This window comes from Puntigrus tetrazona, chromosome 15, assembly GCF_018831695.1.
Source record: "Puntigrus tetrazona isolate hp1 chromosome 15, ASM1883169v1, whole genome shotgun sequence".
NCBI classification, from domain to species: Eukaryota; Metazoa; Chordata; class Actinopteri; order Cypriniformes; family Cyprinidae; genus Puntigrus; species Puntigrus tetrazona.
The window spans coordinates 21,937,063-21,960,714 of NC_056713.1; the positions used below are offsets into that span (position 1 = coordinate 21,937,063).

General features: G+C 37.5%; 1 protein-coding gene, 2 long non-coding RNA genes and 1 pseudogene across 3 annotated transcripts in view; 1 reads left to right on the forward strand and 3 right to left on the reverse strand.

The window, feature by feature from the left end:
• clstn2b (calsyntenin 2b) overlaps positions 1-23,652 on the forward strand; it is a 171,645-nt gene that overhangs the window by 94,400 nt on the left and 53,593 nt on the right. The gene's annotated exons all lie outside the window — the stretch shown is intronic.
• LOC122358847 lies at positions 1,215-6,637 on the reverse strand (annotated as a pseudogene).
• Positions 11,380-12,280, reverse strand: LOC122358851. Its single transcript, XR_006252649.1, has 2 exons — positions 12,106-12,280; positions 11,380-11,420 (listed from the first exon to the last, which is right to left on the reverse strand). It is a non-coding gene; the product is annotated as an uncharacterized LOC122358851 (long non-coding RNA).
• LOC122358850 lies at positions 15,378-17,641 on the reverse strand. The gene is made up of 3 exons (XR_006252648.1): positions 17,574-17,641; positions 16,158-16,328; positions 15,378-15,517 (listed from the first exon to the last, which is right to left on the reverse strand). It is a non-coding gene; the product is annotated as an uncharacterized LOC122358850 (long non-coding RNA).

Below are 23,652 nucleotides of genomic sequence, written 5' to 3' on the forward strand. Positions count from 1 at the left end.
TAGATAGATAGACATAGAGATAGATAGATAGACAGACAGACAGACAGATAGATAGATAGATAGATAGATAGATAGATAGATAAACAAAACCAAGTACTGTTTGATCTTAATTATATCGAAATAGTTATTTAATGTTTGGTCAGGTAAAAGCTCTTTAAAAATATAATGGTATTAACAGAAATTTAAATCAGTGCAACGAGCAAAACCTCACCGGAACTTGACGTCGGGAATCTCATTAACAAAACACCTGCATTTCCGTAACACTCCGAGACGTCGCATACATTCTTTATTTGTATAAACTGAATGCAGCGTAGATTTAATTTGCGTTTATCTGCTGTTGTTGCTCGCACAAGCGAGCCCAGCACTTCCGGCTTACACGGTTACCGTGGAGACCGTTCCCTCTCGTGCCCTGTTCTAAACTCCCGCCACAGCGAAAGAAAACGAAACTAGAGAGGAAAAATGCTTTGGAGGAAAACATTGAGGACGCGGGAGTAGTGGCCGGAAGTTCTATCTGATTGGTCAAGCGTGCGACTATACAAATTAAAAGTTACATTTGTAGGTGTTTTTATTTATTTGTTTTTATTTTAGAAACGTTTCTCAAATTCATTATTCTGGTGTAAATGTATGTTCATACTATTGCCTAACGCTCAGTTAACGTGGGATTTGTGTCGTTTTTTATTATTAGAATTAATTGTATTAATTAACAAAGTGCTGACATTAGAGCCAAAACGGCATGTAACTAATAAATAATTCAAATCTAAAATGTAAAAATAAAGCACAAAATTATGAGAAATCATAGATCAAACTCGTCTATGAGCTCAGCTACATGGAGTACTGAGATCGTTGATCCGTCGAGCGCCCCCGCGAGAAGCATTTAATAATGCGCAGCTATTATTGTTACAAATTGAGCCGCCCAATAATTTTTGTTTCCATGTAAGCGCAAATCATTGTTTTGACAAGACACGCCCAGACGCTTTTCAGAGGTGAAAACTGTCAATTTTATTTATTTGTATTTTAAGCCCTAGTACGTTAGAAAACAAAACATTTGCCATTATACAGAGGACAGTAAGGTATTTATTGCATTATAAAATTGTACCAATATATATTTCAATTTAGTTTTACAAGTAAAAAGGAAGAATCTCGTTAAAGAAATGTCACATTACACCCCAAATAAAACAAAAATTGTTATTTATTGATTTAGATTGTGCCATTTCTAAATAGTACTATTTAAAAATGTGTCCATGATTATTTACTAAACATAAATAAAAATAAGACTTCTTTATAACAATGAAAATGAATTATATATATTAATGTTGGGATGGAATATGACTTTTCTTCATTAGATTCATGCAAAATGACTATCAGTCTTGGCAGCAGATACTTAAGTACGCTGTATGAGGCAAACAACCACACCAAAGTCTCATCAAATCGTTCCATCACGGCCTAAAGATAAGAAAAGAAATATTGAATTGCTTTTAAATAATCATTAACTCAATTAAAAAATGGATCAAGTTAGTTCTGCATCTGGTCTGGATGAATTAAAACCTTGCCCTGAACAGCAGCTGATCACAGAAAAAAGGAAAAAGACGATGCTTTGATTCAAGTTTTCAATTCGTTTGCAGTGTGTTTTAGCAGGGTTTCCCAGCAGCAGCAGCAGCAAACGAGTCGGACGAAAAACACCAGCAGCCCTTCGCATCAAAGATCGTTCCTGGCGTGAGTTATGAGATCTTCTCGTAGAACAGGAGGTAGGCTTGGGAACCCTGCACTTTGGCCTCTGTAACCGGATGGACGCTGCCGTCGCTGACGTGAAACCACGATCCTTTACCGGCCTCAGCGTGACCTGATGCAAGACAGCGGTAACGAAAGGTTACTTCATTTTCGACTAAATGCAATTTGCATTAATGCGTTGACATGAAAGGTCATTAAAACACTCACAAGCAGCATCGAGTCCATTTTCTACGTGGCTGCGCGTGGCGGCTCGTGATTTGACGTAGGCCGTGTAATGCCCAGAGCGCATGGTGCCGCTGTGTTCGACTATCCCATAAAGGCTATACAGCGCTCGCATCTCGCCCTCCTTCACGCCCTGAAACACAAAAAGAGCTCGATGCGCCGCCGATCGGAGAGTTTTGAAGTCGAGTTTTGAGAAACCGACGCTCACCTTACAGTTCAAAGAGCAGAACGGAGCGAGATCCAGGACCTGAGGGAACTGCACGTGTCTGTTCACCTTACAAATACTGTATCCAACCTACGGGGATAGAAGCGAGATAGTAAAAGGGTCTCGGAGCGTGTTATTTTTGGACGAACGAGAGGTTTTACCTGCTGGAATCTCTTCAGGTGGAGCGTGAGCACCGCTGGAGGATCGGAGATCAGCATCTGCTTCAGAGCATCTCTGTAAACAGATTTCTTACCTGGCGACAACAACAAAGAGGGTTTAGGAGCTTCGTTTTCACTAATGAGGTTTACAACGAGGCTTCTGAAGAGTTGTGTTGAGTTACTAAAAAAAACAGCTCATAACCGGAGATCAAAAAAACGGAAACGAGAGTGAGATCAAACAGCTGCAGACACAGTGAAAGTTGAGCACAGTACCGTCTGAGGCGTTCTCTCCAGAAAGGCGTTTAGTGCAGGTGACACACATCAGTCTGTTGTTCTCTGTGAGATGTTCCACCTCAGTGAACTGATAGAGACAGGACTCCACTGAACACTCCTGCTTCTCTGGTGCGGTCCTGCTGGCCAGCGATTTAAAAGCAAGCTCGGGGTCCTGGTTCACTACTGTGTATTCCTTCACATCTTCTGGGGCCTCATCTCCATTCTCCATCTCACTTTCTGTTTTTAGCGACAGAGTATTCAGTTCTTCTGTTATCCGATCCTCTTCGGCGCCCTCATCTTCCTCGACGGCGTTCACATCTTGTGGTTTTTCTCCATCCACAGACACGTCTTCAGAGGCCTGGTCTTCAGATAAGGCGTTGAAGCGGTTGTTGACAGAAGTAGCGGGTTCTTGCTCGGATTCCTCATCTTCAGCCTCGTTTTGAGAGCTTGCAGGTTTCTCAGGGCTCGTATTCTCTTGGCTGTTTTCGTCTGCTTCTGCATCAACGCTGCCGTTTATTGATAGGCTTTGATTGGAGGCCTCCGGCAGATCAGCGCTGCTAGCCGTGCTCTGATTGGTCAGAGCGTCCAAAGTGACTTTACTGCCCAGTTTCTGCTGACGTTTCTGAGTCTATGGACACATACACACACACATAAAAAAATATGTCTCACACAATGTAGTATTCTACATTATAGTTACTATAGTAACTAAGAACAATGGAAATTAAAATGTGCATTAATCAGCCAAAGCAATTACTAATAAATGGCCTTTTTGCCATTTTTACATAAAAGGCAATATTTTATTTTAATTGAATTTACATTTTCATTTAAATGTGTGTCTATATCTGAGCACCAGCAATTATAATACAATTGCAAAAACATTATCGTTCCACTTTATTTATCATCTTAACTAGTGTGTGTGTGTGTGTTTGTGTGTGTGTGTCTTTACCTTGGCTTGTTTCTTGGCCTGTTTCTTTGCTTTCTTCAGCTGGTACTTGCTTCCAGTTCCTGTAGGCATGTCTTCATTCCCATTGGCCAAAGGCGTTGCGTTTTCTGCGTCTCCATCTTCACCGGCGCTGCTGCGATGCTGGGTGGCTTTCTTCTGGTTCTTCTTCCTGTAGGCCTGGAGGAAAGCGCTCAAAATCAGTTCACTTTCCCAGAACATTCACGTGAGGGATAAAGCAGCGCTGTGAAGCTCACCTCGTCGGCTACAGGAAGAGAAAGGTCCAGAAACATCTCTGTCACCAGAGACACAGTTCTGCACTCTTTACACATCACCGTGCTGCTCATCTCTCCACCAAACACTCGGTCCACAAAGTTCTTGGGCGCACCGTTTTCTCATACTCTGGTGGAAAGCGATGCAGAGAAAGTCAAGTTAAAGATTTCCTTTCACTCATTTCATAACCACGCTTTAAGCATTACATTGAAACACATAAATTGATAATCTGGTAATCCGACAACGACTTGTACCTTTAATAACCTTCTTCATCTGCTCAGCTTCTAAGCTTTTTCCAGAGCTTTTCAAAGCCTCCAGAATTCCAGAATTGACCCTCTAGAAAAATACAGGAAATAAAGAGAAGAAAATCTCAGACTAAAGTGTCTTAAATGCCAATGACAGAAAACATGCAGACATGAGTCCGCTGCTGAGATGATGCACGTTTCATCCGCTCCTGTTAGAGGTTCTTACCTTCACTTCTTCTGCCCTCATGCCGTCCAGAAGGTACCTCAGAAGCTCCTGACTGTCCTGCTGCTGAAAGCCCTTAAAACGTGGAGCTCTGAAAGAAACAGATAAGAAAGAATGCAATAATTTAATATACAGTACACACAAAAACTATATTGTGAGATTTTATATGACCGTTTCCATTTTAATATATTCTAACATGTACGTTTTTCCTGTGATGCAAATCTAAACTGTCAGCATCATTGAATCAATAATCAAATACGTAGTAATATTTTGTAATGGTTACTCTTTAACTTTTGATCATGCTATTGCTTTTCTGATGACTTTTACATTATTTAAATTATTTTCTGTCATTTTATCTGTTGTAAAAGTAAAAAACGAGTCAAACCAAACACTAAACATGCAATAAAATCTTTACTGGACATTATACTTATTATATGAGGCGTCTGAGCTGGGAACACTTTTCTGGGATACTTACTTTTTACATACTTGTGTGAAGAGATCTTTAGGGGTCACAACATTTTTTTGGTCTCCTGGACTTCATTCAGTAACTGACACATAGCCAGCGTGAGAGACCCGGGCCTTTCCAGCTGGATCTGAAGAGGTGCCTGAAATCACAATGAAGACATTCTTTTTAGAGGAAGCTTTACGCGCAAAAAAGAACCAGAGAAGAGCGTGAAGCGGCTCAGCATCAGCACCAGCTCAGGCGGCGGCGCAGGCGTGGACGGTGAAGGAGCTCTTCTTCGTCTGCGATCTGGTCCAGAAGTTCTCGCAAAAACCGCGTCTGTGATAAATTCTGAGAGAGAAAGAAGACAAGACCATTAGGGTTTGCCGTGTTCCCGTTTCCGGCGTAAAGTGGCTAAATCGACGACTCTGTACCTGCATGACTGCGTTGAAGAAACACGTGTTGCCCAGATTACTGAGACCCTGGCGCCACGACCCGGCGCTTCCTGCGGCCGCTGCTGCTTTCTGCGTTTTGGACTTTCATCATCTTTTGAGCGCTCTTCTTCTTCTTCTTCTTCTCCTCCTTGTTCTCCTTCTCCTCATCCAGCATTGGCTCTCGGGATTCGTCTCCAAGCTCTCTTCTTTCGTACTTCCTGCAGAACACGTATGCACATTTTTAATTGCAAATCTCTACAGACAAACTTCAGGTTCGATTAGCGGTGTTTCCGTTTCTATAACGTGTTACACAAGAAAACTGGCTCTAAAAACTCTAAAACGCCTACTTTTGTTGGAGCTCTTCTTGCCAGGATCCGACAGCACTTGTTTTCGTATGTTTGTGATCAGCTGTGCCAGCTGCCCGTGCTGGAGTACTGAACTTCATCGTCACAGGCGTAACACCTGCAGCACATCGGAGAGCAAGGTAAGATCTCTGAACACACAGAGCCTGCTTCATTTCAGTGATGAAGAGGAGATGCGGGTCACTCACCAGACGCTCCAGACGTCCAGACTGAGCACCAAACAGTGCGGCTCAGATCGAGGCGTCTTGTAGTGTTTAATCGCATGCTGATTCTCCGATCTCCCACAGCCCTGATGAGGATCACAACATGGTTTATGTGGAATAAATGACCTCGGCTTGCATCGTGAGCCTAAGCTGATTGTAGCTCGATTGGTCGACAACGCTGCTGATCACTTACTCTGTGGCCGCATTTCAGGCACATCCACACAGCTGGACTTTCTCCGTCGGCTTCATCCTCCGAGATCTGTTTTTCGCCAGGTTCGTCCGGCTCACAGTCTTGACACGAGCTCCGCTGCTCACTCAGGCTGACTTTCTTCAGTAGGTTGTGCTCTGTTCCTTTACGGATGTGGGTGCAGGAAACCCCTTGCAAGGCAGCAGGAGAATCGTGATTAAATCACGGTCAGGATTTCATTTGTTCAGAGCAGCTGTCAAACACGTACCTGCTGCCTCGGCGCTGCTGTCTGCTCGAGGACTTCTGTCTTTCCCCTTCTTTTTACCCATTTTGGTTTATAGAGAAGCTGAATGGGGTTAAAACATGCATATTAAGAGCACATACAGTCATAATAGTACAACATAATAATTTTATTATATCAAATAAATGACTATCAGTCATATACTGCTCTCCGATACAAAATCCTTTTAGAAAAGTAATAAAGTGGTATCAATTAAAAGATTAATAAAAAAAAAAGTGTACTGGAAGGTAAATCTACTGAAAATACAAATTAACTGCAGCAGCTTCCAGATGAAAACATGGAAAAACAGTTTAAGCATACTTACAAAGCCACCGATTTCATTTAAAACTCTGTAACGGGAATTTCACCCATTAAAACGCCAGTAATTAACAGTTTGTAGCGACAGAAATTGAACTAAATGTAACAGTATAAAGCATGTTCACGAACAGCTCAGAGTATTTCGGGTGACGCTCGACACTGCTGAAGTTCATTTCAAAATAAGAGTCTAACTAAACGATATCTTTAGTTAGACTCTTATCTTTTCTAATCTATATATATATATATATATATATATATATATATATATATATATATATATATATATATATATATATATATAATTTTTTTATGCATATATGGGTGTGCGTGTGTGTAGTTTTTTGAGATTATCTTCTTGAGAAAAAAAGATCTCTGTGACTGCATTATTATTTCATTATGTCATTAGTATTTGTAAATTAGTTTTGTCAGGACAGTTTTGTCACCCCATTCCTGCAATGAGTTTCTGAGCAATAAGCGAGAGAAATTCTGCAGTTGACTATTAGGACAGACTTTGGAATACATTTACACATTTAAGAAGTTTGTCAGCTTGTTTATACATGCATTAACCTCTATAAACTTCTGAACAAAACCCACATGAAAGAGGTCACTGCCATCCGTGAACATCAGGTGAATGCATGTTACCACATGACTAAAAAAAGGGATTGCCCAGAGGATCAGTCCCTCGACCAGCTTGTCATCATTCTGTGATCTACTATCTAACATGTGGAAAATATTCATTTCTTCATTCAACCATTGTATATGTTGTTATCCCTACATGTTTAACAATAGATTGCTGCTGTGGTGAGCAGTTTAGGAAAAAAAAAGAATACTCCTTTTCAGCATATTTAAGTAATTAATCTGCTTTTTATTGATTGTTTCAGAAATTTCATCATGAGGAATATGATTCAACATAGATACAGATATTAGTAAATAATGCACTCGGAGGAAGGAGGAAAAGCAAGAAACCAGTAAATGAATCTAAAGTCTAAATGATTGTAATATAGAAATATACAAATGCTTTACAGAAATAAATGTCAGCTGAAATCATTTGGAGGATATTTGATTATTAGTCTGGTAGGTACTTGGAAAGACATCTATCTCAGGCTCCTAAATTTTCACAAAATAAAAAAATAATGATATATTATAATGATAAATGAATAACACTCTCCTATTTCAATAAACAAAATATAGCACACATGATGTGATCGCTGTGCGTCTCTCTGCAGTGCTCCTTATTCACCATCAGCTGGTCCTGAGGAAACAGGTTAAAACACAATAAAACACAATAAGTCACATATGAGTATGAGAAACTACTGCTGTCAAATCACAGCCACAAATATTAGGATATTTATATTACAGCCATATATACGAATAAAAAAAAAACTGATCATACGTATATTCAAAAAAAGTACATGGCTCTCTCTTCATCACTACACACAGAGACACTGTAAGGGAGTCACGTTGTTGAATTAAACTCTTATTAAACAGCTTAAGATACAGAGACTAAAGTGGACATGAAGTATCAGCTTATATTCTCCATTTACACGCATATTAGTTACTAAACTAATTCATTTAAAAGCTTTAAATAAGAACATACCCACAGCCGTATAATGTCTCTAGTTTATAATGTGGATCATTCTTCAGATCAGCAAGAACCTCCAACTTAGATGTTGATATGTTATTCCCAAATAGGTTCAGTTGTCTCAGGTGTCCAGGGTTTGATCTCAGAGCTGAAGCCAGAGCAGCACAACCTTCTTCTGTGAAACCACAATCATACAACCTGTAGAGAACAATGACACGCTCTTCACTCTCTCAGAACAAAACAGATCTAAACAGACCATTAATTGTGTTTCAGAGCCACTAATGAAGCGATGGTTTCATAAGCCTTATTCTATGTGGAAAATAAGAGTCTAAACTGATCTGCTGAAAGTATAATCCACTGAAGTATAGTCTTGTATAATAGAATTTCTCCAGAACAGGAAAACAGTTAAACACTTTCCAAAACAATATGAAATAATAAAAAAGTCATACATGAATGAGTATATATATATATAATGTAAATCATGTGAGCAATCACACAACTTACATGAGCAATGAGCAGTGAAAAGCAGTATTTTGGGGAATATCTGAAGTCTGGGCCTTTTTCAACATTTGAAAGACCTTTTTTTGTGCCTCTATTATAATCATTTTTATTTTAAATGGATTTAATCCACATTTAAAGAAAATGTTTTGAAGATGCAGCAAAAACTAGCTGGTATACCTTAATCCACATTTTCTGATATTTGCTAAATCAACTAAATTTATTTGTTTATGATACATTTTTACATTTAAAACTGGGCTAAATCACGCACGCCCAGAAAAGATATTCAAACTTTAGATGAAAATGCTCAGATTCCTTATTATTGTTCTTGTAACATCATTCAATAAGATGATTTGAAAATGTAATACTGTCACATCTCTCATTAATGCTTCATCTTTAGTTATCAGAATCCAGTTTTGTGCTGAGATAAAGTGTGTGCACTAAACATTTTTAAAAGCTGGTTTTTATTAATTATAGTTCTAAAATTATTATTATTATTATAAAGGTATTCTTATGGGCATTATAATGAATGCATAATGCATTATAAAAAAAAACAATGTGTTAGAACATCTCATGAATAAGCATAAAACTATTATAATGCATTACAATATTCACATATTTGTGATTATAGCTTTTAAGAGTATGATTATTTCTAACACACAATGAAGACCATATTAAATATACTTAATATCATATCTTGACATTGTTTATTTAAGATCTGCACAGTACCTTACTAATGCTCTAATGAAAGCTACCTGACATGTAGTTGCAGAGTAATTTATTAACAGCTGTCTAAAGGATACCATAAAAATAATTAAAATATGGTCTCTGAGACTGAGATGGGGGAAAAGATTAATCATGAATAAAAAATACACTTGAAATTATATGGACACAGGATAACAAACTCTCACTGTGCAACAGAGCTAAAGTTAGATTCTGCACAGGCTAATAAGACACCACATAATATAAAAATAATCTGAGCTAAATCCACACTTTTTCCAGTTTGAATTTAACGTAGCAATAATTATGCTACAATTATGGTTTTCTTAGTAATACTTACTGAACGTTAACCACAGGCAGTAGATACTGAAGAACTTTCAGTTTTTCAACTCTATTGTTTTCTCCAACAAATGTACTAATATCAAACTGGGCCAGATTTTCTCTGATGTCAACAACACAAAAACCACAGCTGACCACTGAGATGAAGACAGTTTGGTTTTATTTACTGTTCCAGATTTCAGATACTGTTGTATTTCCTCCACTAGTGAATGATCACCCAGTTCATTCAGACAGTGGAACAGATTCCTCTGTAGAGTCAGTCGTCCTGATCTTCATCTTGATGTATGTAACTGTTTTCTCATTGCTGTCAGGTCCTCTTTTCAGCGTCATTAGGGATCAGGTGGACACCAGAAGAACTTACAAAAAGAACACTGGTGAGATGAAAAAAAGCTTTACAAGGATAATACCTATGCAATATTTGAAAATTAATTTCCTTTATTTGGCAACCTTATTGAGTTACAACTGAGATGCATTTTCACAAAGTAAAGCAATTAATGTAATCTTTAAAGCTTGTTACTGAACACATGCTAGATTTAGAAAACAAAACGTTAGAATAAAGTAACGCACCCTAAACTAAAGAAAAACAATGTACAAATCTTGTGAAATTTCATAGCAACCTTTTTGCACAACAACCCGAAAAGCGCAGCCTTCTCCGAACAACTTAAAAACATTTGTCTGATCAGAATTTCAGATTATTTACTGTATTTGAGCAATGGTGCGTTTTACGTGCTTGTTTAAATGGCTTTTCTGAGCGAAAAGTCCTCCCACACTGCGGGCAGCCGAACGGTTTTCTCGGTGTGGGTTCTTCGGTGTTGCATCAAATGACTAGCAGCAGTAAAGCTCTTCCCACACTCAAAACACATGTGATCTCGCACGGCGTTGTGGAGTTTTCTGTGCTCTTTCAAAACGTTCGCTCTCGAAAAACTCTTTCGCAGAAAGAGCACTTATGGAGCCTCGCATCCGTGTGCACCCGACAGTGTGCCTTTTCAGAAGCGACGACGATGTGAAGCTTCTACCGCACTGATCGCAGCTGTACGGTTTCGCTCCGGAGTGAAGATGCATGTGATAACGGAGACCCGACGGTTGTATGAAGCTCTTCCCACAGTGACGGCACGTGTGCGGCTTCTCTCCGGTGTGGACCTCGCGTGTTTGCTGAGGTGGATTTTCTCTCTGAAGCCGTGAACCGCACTGCGGGCAGGCGAACGGTCTTTCGTAGTGTGAGTTTTCTGATGCTTTCGCAGGTATTCGGGCGTAATGAAGGTCTTTCCGCATTCGACGCAGGTATGATTCCTCTCAGAAGAATGGATCTTCTGGTGCTTCTTGCAGTTGGCCAGCCGTGAAAAACTCTTTCCGCACACCGAGCACAAGTACGGCCTCTCAACCGCGTGGACCAGCAGGTGTTTGTCGAGGTATGATGAGGATCTAAACTTCTTTCCGCACTGATCACAGCTGAGCGTTTCTTCGTGACGCCGCAGATGACGGCTGAGATGAATCTTTTGAGAAAAACTCTTTCCGCAGTGACGACACGCGTGAGGTTTCTCCCCGGTGTGTATTTTAACGTGTCTGTTAAGGTGGCTTTTTAGTGCAAAGCTCTTTCCACACTGAGGGCATTCGTGCTTCTCACCGTTATGAATTAGCTGGTGCTTTTTTAAAGCTTCCTTGTAGCGCGTAGCTCTTTCCACACTCAAGGCAAGCAAAAGACTTGTCGGCCTTTGTAGTTCTTCTGTTTTGGGATGAATTCTTTTCAGCGATCATGGCTCTTGATTTCATTCAGCTCTTGACTGTGCACTAAAATAAACAGTAGTTAGGTTCAGTTAAAAATTAAAAAACAACATGAAGTATTTGTAAGAATTAACAAACAAACCATTTTTTCCTGTTAATATTTCTCAGTTATCAGTAATATGCAATGCAATGGATAATTATAATAATAATTGTATTTTTATTTATTTATTGAAGACATGTTTGTCCAAATAGATGCTTATAGATATCTACAAAATTTTTAATATTAAAATGTCACAATATAAACTGACTTGTAAACACAACAGTTTAAAATCTTTAAAAATATAAAGATATTGATATTAATGCATGAATAATAGCATGCAGGAATACACATTCTGACTATTTTACATTTTGTTTTTCCTTTAAATGAAAAAAAATCTTAAAAAATCTGCTGTTCTATAAAATATAGTATCGCGTAAATCAGTTTGTTCATTTTATTTTGATGACGAACGTGAATTTTGGGGGTTTTCTTACTGTTATGACAAACTTTTGAGGAATGGGGCAACGCTCATCGCGACTTTAGTTACTGAATACGGAGTAAAATATAAGTACTGCCATTGAGGAATATCCCTCTCTGTGCCGCGGCGTTAAACGATTGAAGGGTCTGTAAATCAAAACATGGTATGATAACTCGCGGGCTGTGGACGCAATGGATGTGATACTGCGACATTTACCAGACGAGCAGAAAATTCACCTGCACTTGGCGTTTTGGTTTTCTAGAAATCGGCGACGTGCGTCTCCATACGGTCGACGAGGCATCATCGTGATCTCAGTTTATATCAGCGACCATCTTCAGCTTCCGTCTTCGTTCAGCAGAACTCTCAGCACCTCACTCGCCTCGAAAGGTGTTTGGGGCGTGACTACATGTATCGCCCGCCCACAACACTATCATTGGCTCGGTCCTCTTCCATATGTACTAGCGGTGTGTGACGGTCAGTCCATGGATTAATGTAAAAAACTAATTTGTTCCGTTCAGTAAGCAATAAAAGTACATACTATAAAAGGTTTAGGTGCACACCTGAATAAATAATCATAAAAAATATAAAATGATACAGTGAGTTCAGTTCCGCAAATTACATCGTTGAACCTGTAATTTAAAGGACAGAACCACATAATAATAATAAAAATAAGTGTGTCTCTGTTGATTGTGTGATGGTGTGTCTCAGTAGCAGCTCCTTATTCACTATCAGCTGGTCATTAGGAAACTGGACTGTTACTGAGAATTGTTATGTTATCACTATAATAAGATATAGATATACTTATATATATATATATAGATAGATAGATAGATAGATATACTCTTCGATGCACTATGATAAATAACACAGCTCCTTTGACGGTAGCTTAGAAACACAGTCTTACCTGACTGAATACAGACATTCAATAACAGGCTAATATTAAGACATAAACTTCAAACAGTGATGGCCCCAGATGGTGGAGATTCTCCTGCTGTTTAAAAGAGTCATGAAAACAATGCTGGGATAATTGAACAATAAATCACATCGTCACATTAGAATAAATAGTCTGGCTTGTAGATTAAAATTAGAGTTTAGATCACTTCTATCAGTGTGTACTGAATGTTACAGCTACACTGTAGTCAATATAGTGAATCTAAAATGATTCAAAATTACTAATAGTGCTCTTCAGCACTAATTTCAATGGGTCATTGCTTATAAAAAAATACTTTTAAATGATACAGTAAGTTCAGGTCCTCTAATAAACTGTTTTGGAAATTTATAAGAACAGTCCTTAAAAAAAAAAAAAAAAGCAGCAAGATTGCATTTGCGTTGTCAGTCTCTGTTGATTTCTGCAGTGGCTCCTTATTCACCAAAAGTCGTTCCTGAAGAAACTGCTGTCGCATCACAGATCCATTTCAGAAAAAAATACATAATGATATTCATATTACAGGGACACTGTAAGAGATGAAAATATTATTAAACACAGCTTAATATACAGAAACTGAAAAGACCTGGGGCCAGAAGAAATTTCTCTTAACTGCCATTTTCGTCTTATTATTTAATTTAGGTAAAAAGATAAAGACTATTTTGTATTCCCGAAAATTATTATTCGTATTTTTACTTAAGATTTTTCTTCTTAAAATTGTCTTAAATATCTTCTTAATGTTAAGAGCTAGTCGTAGCTCCATAAAGGGTAAGATTTTTAATGAAATTATTATAATTATTACAAATAATAAACATTACAAAATAATACGACTTATAACCGTTACTTAATTTGGACAAACTTAATTAATAATATACTCACAATAGTATAATGTCTTCAGTTTATAATACGGTTCATCATCCTTCAGATCGGAAAGAAATGGATCTTCTAACTTCTGTTGTTTATTCCCAATCAGATTCAGATGTCTCAGGTGTGAAGGGTTTGATCTCAGAGCTGAAGCCAGAGCAGAACAACTTCTATCTGTGAGCCACGCAATAACTCAACCTGTAGAGAACAATGACAGTGTGAATTGCTGTTGAAGTGTCTGTGGTTTGTTATTGGCTTTGGTCTCAGAGCAGGGAAGGAGATATGATGGCAAACACTGCTTCTGTTAGAATGAGATTTAAGCATGTAGATGCTCAGTGGTGCAGATGAAAAGGTACAAAAGTTGCCACGGCTGGGGTGGTACCTTTTCAAAAGGTACTAAAATATACAGTTCAGGTACTAATGTGTACTTTAATGTTCTAATATGCAGGATAATTTAGGGGCAAATAAGGTGTTTTAGAGTGATATAAGGATGAAACAGTCACTTTAAGCTCTAATAAACAAATACAGGAGGACATTTGCTTCACAGACCTTACATGTTCACCACTACATATCATTTGTTAACTATTGTGATCAAACACATAACTGTGTAATATTTTCTCTCATCTGGCAGCTTTGTAAGGAGGTGAATCAAAACCTGTATATGCATTAAGACTGATCTGAGAAGGGATATCCAAATGAACAAAAGGACTTCAAAAGAGAGTAAAGAGAGTTTTGTGTTATTAATTAATAAATGTTAATCTTGGTTAACTTATAATATTGTCTGAAATAACTTTTCTAGTAGGTTAGTGACTTCTGAGGTTTTCCGCATTGTTGGCGTGCTAGGGTGAGTCAGATCAATGATCGATGGATGGAGCCGTCTTGAGATCTTGACTTCTGGCCATCAAACTGGCTTAGCATGCTATTACTTAGAACGCATTAAAAATGACTCTTTTGAGTCTATCGAGGAGATGGCTGCATTAAGGTAAGCGATCTACGGGGTAGCCTCTGACTAAGACCTGGACTAGCCCAGATGTGTCGTGAGTCTGTTCTGGCCAAACAAGGTCTCTAAGCGACCCGGACTCCTAACGAACGATAAGTCGAAACTAGGAAATATTATAGTTAATCAATGATCCAAATTGAATCACAACTAGAGGGATCAGCAGTTACCTTTTAATAAATATAAATAAAATCACGAAAGATTGGAGTCAGATAAAATTGTGTATAAGTTCAGTGCTATAATTGGAAACCCAAAAGATTAATAAATATTAGTGATTTTTGAGGAGATAAAAAGAAAAGACCAAACACGCATTGACCTTCGACCAGGGCCTCTGGATTCCGTTCTGCAGCTTATAAACAGAACCTGGTAAGCAACAGTGGCTCACTAAACCACATATTATTGTCTGATCATCCAGGTTACATCTTTGAGAATAAAATGAGCACACAGAATTTAACGTAGAAAAGAGGAAAGTAAAAAAAAAAATAGATGGGCAGGTGAAGAAGTACTGTATTAATCAAACTACCTGAAGTAAGAGGTTAGTGGGTCAAAAACAGGAGCAGGTGGTCATGCGATGTGTTAAAGATAAAATACATTAACATCACCTTCAGTCATCTGTGCTGTGATTTAGTGCACATTTGTCTTATACTGAGGACAAAGACATGTGAGAGTATCGGAAAAATGACCTTACTCCAGTATCTCCAGTTTGCATTGGGAATTCTTAAGTGCATCACAGAGAAGCTGCATATCTGAGTCACGTAGTTTATTATTAGACAGATCCAGCTCTGTCAGGTGCGAGGGGTTCGATTTCAGAGCTGAAGCCAGAGCAGCACAACCTTCATCTGTGACACCGCAGTTCCACAACCTGCAGGAACAATGACGCACTCTTCATTCTCTCTGTTCAGATCACACCAGTTTAACAGTGAATGCAGAAAGCACAAACTCAAAGCACAAATAAATGTTTGGCAGAGATCTAAATCGTCACAGGGCACAAAATATGATCATGAAACTTCTCAGTCAAAAATATAAAGATGTCTTCACAGCACGCAAAATGTATTCTAAAGGATTTGTCATTATATTATTCATTACATAGCAGACTTGTACTAATATTTAAGTGTATGTAAGGCATGTAAAACCTGAGATCACATACATATAATTTATGCTTGTAAATGTAGATGGTAGATACTACTTGTACATAATTGTATTGTAGTATATTACCATGTAAAACCATACAGCTTACATGTGACTTAAAATTGTAAACAAATTGAAACAAACAAAGACCAACTCTACACCCCCTAAAATCTAACCATATCAAATGTGCAGATCAGTAAAGGATGTATGAGGGTGATGTACCAGCCCTAGATCAATACAAGTAGACCTATCCAGTATTAGTTAAACAAGTATTGAATATCTGTATAAATACATAGCTAATATGTAATGAAAAAACAAGAGAGAATAGTATCAGGAGAAGACAGAATCATACATTGTGGCTTATATGATCTTACCACAGTTTTTCAAGTTTACAGAGAGGATTCTGTAGTACATCAGAAAGCAGTATCACTGAGTCTCCTAGGTTATTTCCAGATAGATCCAGTTGTCTCAGATGTGAGGGGTTTGATCTCAGAGCTGAAGCCAGAGCAGCACAACCTTCATCTGTGACACCACAATATCTCAACCTGAAGAGAACAATAACACGCTCTCTAAAAAAGTGCACAAAACATCATGATAAAAGATCTGTAGTGAAATGTATGCAGTAGTGATATGTGTGTGGTTTTCCACAATTAAAACTAAATGCAAAAAATAAAACACAAATGGGGTTTACTCCACCCCAAAATGAACATTTCATCTTTAATCACTTTGTCTTTGTTTGTGTTCAGAATATAATATATATTTTTATAAAATCCGAGAGGCTTGTGACTGTTCCATCGACTGCCGTCACGATTACCACTGTCAATGTGCAGAAAAAGGATGAAGCAGTTGTGAAGCTACGAGGATAATTTTGGATGAAAAAGAAAAACAAAAATAGGGACTTTATTCAAAGATTTGATACTGTACCATCACCGTAGCTCCATTTTTGAACAGCTTCCTGTGTATGCACATAACGTATGTTAGAGCATAATGAAAAGGATACAACTTGTACATGTATTTGCACTTTGATTTGTACACTTTAAGTGTTTTTACATTGCGTTTAACACAGAACTGTGTACATTGATTGTGAATACCAGAAGCTGTCTAAAATGATGCTTTGGTGATGTTATTTTTGTTTTCATTTGTCCCAAAAAGTATTCTCACAGCTTCACAATATTGCAGCTGAACCAGTAGAGGGAGATGTAGATTCAGATGACATCTTTCATACTTCTCTGCAACTTGACAGTGGTTTGGCAGTCAATGAGACATGTCGCATAAACCTCCCAATTTCATCAAAAACTTAAATTGTGTTCAGAAGACAAATTAAGCTTTTACAGGTTTGGAACAACATGGGGGTAATTGATGAAAGTGTAAGCCTCTTGCTTTGTTGAGGACACTTAACTTCATAGCAACTATCGTCAATTGATTACGGAACCGCCTCTGCATTTAATAACAAATTGTTCACTCTCGACACAATACATCCCTATCATTGTATTCTTCTACTGTTTTACACTGTTCAGTGCTTTTGATACTACCTGTGTTGTTAAAGCGCTATTTAAATAAAAATGATTGATTGATTGATATTGATGAAATTTTAAAGTTAACCCTTTAAGATCAAGATCATATTGAAGTCTGTGTGTGTGAGCGTGTGTATTTCAGTGTGACTCTTAGCCCACTGCAGTATCATGTTTACTGGAGAGGTCTTCAGTTCAGTCAGCTCACAACAGCAGAAAGAGACTGAACCCTTCAAATGAACTATGAAGGTTCACGGCTGGAGTGATTTATGATCTTACTCTAGTTTCTTAAGGTTACAGTGATGATTCTCCAGTACAGCAGAGAGCAGAGTGACTCCTGAATTTCCCTAGTTCATTCCTAGACATATCCAGTTCTCTCAGGTGTGAGGGTTTGATCTCAGGCGTAAGCTAAAAGGCAGCACAACTTTCATCTGTAAGACCACAATCCACACAACCTGTGAGAACAATGACACACTCTTCTTTTCTCTCAGATCAGATCAGTTTAACAGTGAATTCACTATTTTCACAGTACAAATCAAAAGGTTTAACGGTTGATTAATGTCTACTTGATTAAATGAATTGATTAAAGTCTAAAAATGCCGCTGGAATAGTCCCATTTACTGAAAGATTTCTTCATCATTTTGACAGTAAAGTGATTATTCTCAGTCATACTTTTACTGCGCACATTCTGGCTTCTTTAATCAAAGGTAAGAGCTTTTGAAAAACTTTTCTATATTTTCAGCTTTATTATTTATTAATACAAATTTATTCAGATCAAATCCTTCTTGAAAAACATCCTCTGATGTCAACAACACAAAAACCACAGCTGACCACTGAGATGAAGAGAGCTGGTTTTTATTTAATGTTCCAGATTTCCAGATACTGTTGTATTTCCTCCACTAGTGAATTATCACCCAGTCTATTCAGACAGTGGAACAGATTGATCAGATTTATCTGGTGCTGCAATGATCCGGATCTTCATCTTGATGTACTCAGCTGTTTTCACATTGCTTTCAGACCTGCATCTTGTTTGTTTTATTAGTCCTTGAAGGAGAACCTGATTAGACTCCACAGACAGACCAGAAGAAACCATGGAAAGGGATCTAAATGTCCATTTTACTCTGTGAAACCTCGTGCAGCTCTCTGATGTAGCTCAGACAATGAAACATGTTCTGATGAATCAAGTTGAAAAAGTCCAGCAATTTTAGACCACAAACTCTGTTTGATTTCTTTAAACTCATTTGTGTTGCTGTTTATACAGGAGGTGCAACATATAGAGCTGCCAGATGTTCCTGAACGCTCAGATGAACAAAGCAGAAGACTTTGTCCTGATACCAGCTAAACTCCTCTCCTGAAGATCTTGAGTACACAACTTGAGTACACTGAGATGCTTCTTGTCACATCAATGCTACACTCTATCAGGTCTTCCTATAGAAGATCAGATTACTTTTATAAGCTGCTGAAAGCCAGATTCCCAGTTTGAGGATAATTTATCTGTCAAGTTTTTCATAGTCCTTTCCCTATGTTTGGATGTCGAATTGAAGGATCAAGAAGTGTGTGTACATTTGAGTCAGAGTCTGGGAATCTTCTCTTACTTCCTCTGCTTGACTCAGCATCTTTCTAAAACAGCGGCTGAGATCCAGCAGAACACTGGGATGTGGGCCATGACAGAGGCTCCTGATGACTCCCAGGTGTGAGATGATTCTTTTAATAGACTTTGATCCATGATCCTCTTCCCAAAGTATTCTCTTTTCTATTTAGATCATTGAAGCCTCGCACTCTGTGACCTCGGGATGGACACACTCAGAGGGATGAGATCAGCGCCGCTGGTCTGAGGTGATCCAGATGAGAGCAGGAGGGAAGCAGATTCCCCACAATCAGGTTTGTCAGCAGCACATCCACTGATTTCTTTTTGTTTGCATGCCGTGAGTCTCTGTTTTTTAAAATGTAAGGGAAGACGACATCATCAAGACTATCAAAGATGAATAACATTTTATATTTGTCACAAGATATTTCATTTCTTTTGTTTCCAAGGAAAAGACATGAAGAAGACCTGAAAGACTGAGTATTTTGTCCTTCATCAGATTGAGTTCTCTGAAAGGAAGTGGAAATAAGGAGCTGCACGTCCTGGATTCTTTTTCCTTCAGCCCCAGTCCAGATGAACTTCTGCACAAGAGACTGTTTTTCCAATGCCAGTGACTCTTTGTCAGCACAGTTCTGATGGCTTTGTCTTGTCCAGGCAAAGATCTAAAGATCTCACTGCATTTGATCGGTGTCTCTCTGTTGCTGCTCTCCTGGACTGTGTCTCTGACCTTGTCTCTACTTCATGTCTATTACTGATTCTCTCCACTTACTCTCTGTGATGTAGACCCTGTGTAGATCTCTATTCAGAGTGTTGTTTCTGCTTGCTATTCTTCACACAGGCACATAAACTTTTCCATCAGATTGAATCTAAATTCTGTTGAGGACTTCATCGCTGCAAAATTATTCAAATTATTACTTCAGTTATTTATTAAGCAAATGCTTTTCTATATTCTGTAATACTTACAAAGTTATATCTTTAGAAGAAATATTATAGGCCTACTTGAGATCAATCTGTACCAGGTGACTAATAAACTCATCATTTCTCATTGATACCCAGCTATGTTCTGGTTCTGATTTCTTCTGCTGAATCTGGGAATCATAACAAGGAGAGATTGAAGGCAACAAAACTGAAGCATTGTATTAACAGTTACTCATAAAAATAACATTAATATATCCTTAAGAGAACTTTTTAGTATTTACACTATGTTGATATAAAACTGTAAATTTAATGATGTCACTGTGTGAGCAAGAATGTAAACATATAAGCAAAAATAACTATATAAAATGTAAAATAACACATAAAAACTATTGAAATTTATTTTTTTTATACAAATAATTTTATACAATTAAAATTTCAATTATGTATTTTGTTGTTATACCAGATCGGGCTCTGTGTATTCTCTACTCTTAAAATGCACTGTGTCCTATAGACTAGGTCACTCTCATAGACACGTAGCTGGGCTCTGATTCAAATTCCTTTTTATTAACTGAACTATAACAGAGAGATTAGTTAATGTTTTAATTGCAGTGCGTAAACAGTCAAACATGTATTAAATCCGTTTTAAGAGTATGTTTTGGCTAATTTCATTTCAAGATATGTCTCTAAAAAGGGCCACAGTAAATATCAACTGGATTTCAGGATTCATGGTTTAATAATGCAACATGTCCTAAAAGCCATGGTTTACAGAGTGGACAGCTAAGGGGCGTTGTTAGGCTGTTATAAATTCACTAAAACTATCAAAGGGCTTTTTGTTTTTATAGTACAGCTGTTCCATACACGCAGTAAGAACAAAATAAATACAAAATAAAAAGTGTGATGATATTAATAAACAGCATTCTCCCCACAAACAATGTATTCTCAGAAACAGTGGAACACAGTGAAGGCTGAGCAACACACAGACATATGCATGTTTGTAGAATATTTTACAACAGTTTTGATCATTACTCAACCAATCAGAATCAAGGACTGAACTATCCATTTTATAATGGAAATGTTATACCTGGATCAGTTCCAGGTTTTCTCCAAAATGTACCGGTGACCCATAGACCATTCACTGTGAGACACACAGCTGGGCTCTGCTCCTGAATCACAACAGAAAATATTGAATCTTTATCATAGCGTCTATTTTACTTCAAGGTCTTTAAATAATACGGCTTAATTGTCTTGTTTAATAAACGTTTGAACTAAAAGAAAATGCTTGCAAAACATAACGTAAGACAAACAGAATATATCCTTTGAAGGCAATTGTGTTTATCTTAAGCACCTGGTGCGAAGGAGAAAAATCTTCATCTCTGCCTGCTTGTGTGTCATTCATGATAGAAATGAACAGCTGAAAGCAGAATCTGTTGACTGACCCTGGATGGAAATGGTAAACAAATACTAAATTTAAATACACAAAGTCGGTCGAATATTAACGAAATGCTAAAATGAACCATAGGCATCACGAAAGGCAATGAAATCAGCTAAATAAGTCTGTCTGATAAAAATATTAACAGCGAAGGCACCTGTAATGTTAGCACACACCTTGATTAGCCTTCCAGCATTAAACAGATTTATCCAATCTCAAGCGCAGTACATTGTAAAGGTGCACGATATTCGCATCGTACATTGATTCTGTCAGTATGAAAGCGAAAAATCAACTGAGAAAATCTATTTACTTTCTTTTTGTGAAGCCAGCGGTTACTTTCAGCCCCTCGGGCCTCGTTCATAACCGTTGCGTCTTCTGGCACTTCCTGCGCAGAAATGAGAATCATAAAACAAACTGGCGCGACCTGCACGCGAGCTCTGACCCACGCGCGAACTTTTTTCCTGGAGTGATAGGAATGAATTTAATAAGTAAAACTGGATTTTGATTTGCTTTGCTCCGCTGTCGATGCACAGGCACGCATTTGCATGAAATATTCAACTTTCTTAATTTATTACGCGGAAGCTAAACAAAATTAGACATTGCGGAGGATTGGCTCATGAGAAAACATTTTTAACAATTATCAATGATAGTGATTGAGTTTTCCATTATATTTCCTTCCCATGCCTTGACGGTGTTAAACATGGTGTCACGTGGACGGAACGTGAATGGAAATTATATGCAGATAAATAAATACTACGCTTATTTTAATAAAGCATTGTAAGTTACTAATTAGTACACTTTTATTGTAGAAAGAGAAGCAAAATAGAACGAGAGCAAATATAATTTACTCATTTACATTATTAAAGAATAATATCATTGACTTTGTCGAATTTGCTAATTTCAAAAATCACTGAAGTTGTTCGCATTGTGGAAAGCATTATTTTAATATCGCACGCACATCTGCAATGCACGAGAATTTTCACGAGAGCAGAATTCATTCAAAATAAGGATTGAAATAATCATAAGTTAGGTAGGTGCAGGGAGGCTTTATTATCAAAATAAGGGGGACAGCTTATATGGCATCTATTTAATAATTTGAATTAAATGAACATTTACACGCAATAAGTTGCATTCTGTTTTATAATGTACTTCAGTACTGAGGTGCAGATAGCTGCCACTTGCACAAATAGTGTAGCAGAAAATGCTATTTTGCACTAAATAATGTGCTGCCATGTTCAATTATAAATTGATCCATTGCTTTTGCATTTAGTGGAAATGCAAAGAAAATTCTATTTTCATCTTATTGGGATGAACAAATATAATTTTGCATAATTGACTGTTTAGTTGTAGCATTTTGCCATATAGCCTAAATACATATTGGTTATTGCATAATTTTGTGAAAAAAATTAGGCTTTCTTTTATCTTTAGTTTATGCTTTCATGCTTTCATTCTGTTCTACTCCAAATACAAAAAGCTTTTCAGCAATTGAATTGAATGCTATTGGAATAATCTATTTCAAAAATTGATGTAAATCCAAAATGAAAGTGAAAGTAAATTTAGTCAGGATCCAGCGTTAGTTCTGTAATCTGGCAGTTCCTCCATTAAATGAAACAAGCAACGTTGGTTAACATTTATAATTTATAAAAATGTAAACTTTCCTGAAATAAAACATTTTCATTATCGTCGACAAGCATTCAATAATTTGTTAGTAACAAATTTCTAGGCCATCAGCTGCAGAATCACACCCATTTGTGGAAAGAAAACAGCCTCTATGATGGACAGAATAACTGGGCCATATAATACACTGAATTCATTATAAATGCATTTTACATCCACTATATTTGAATACATCTTATAAAGATACTGAAAGCTATAATTTTCTGTAAAGATCTGTATTTCTAGTCATTTTTAAAAAGAAATCTCACCATAAATCCTTAAGTGTTTACAATCTACTTTCATAACTTATCAAATGTTATTTTTTTGTTTGTTCGCTTTTTTAAAGTTCATCTTTAGTTCATCACGTACTTTTTTAGTTCATCCTCCTGCTTTCGTGGCAATCAACGTGATTTCAAAGGTGCAAACAGATTTCAGTACTTTAATAGGTTGGCATATTAACTTTTATATTAAGCACAAAATGACGGTATTTAACTTAAAACTATAAACCAAAACGTTTTTGTTGAGGACAGGTTGATCTGTAGTCTGGTGTCTGTTGTTTGAGATATAATGACAAGCACCTACAAATTGCTTCTATTGCTCATATCATTTGTACGCTACTTGATAAAAGCGTCAAATGACTAAATGTAAATGTACATGTGTCACCAATAGCATCACCTTACTTCCAGTTTCTTCAGTTTACAGTGAGGATCTTCAAGTCCAGCAGAGAGAAGCTTCACACCCGAATCCCTGTTTCATTCTGAAGATAGATC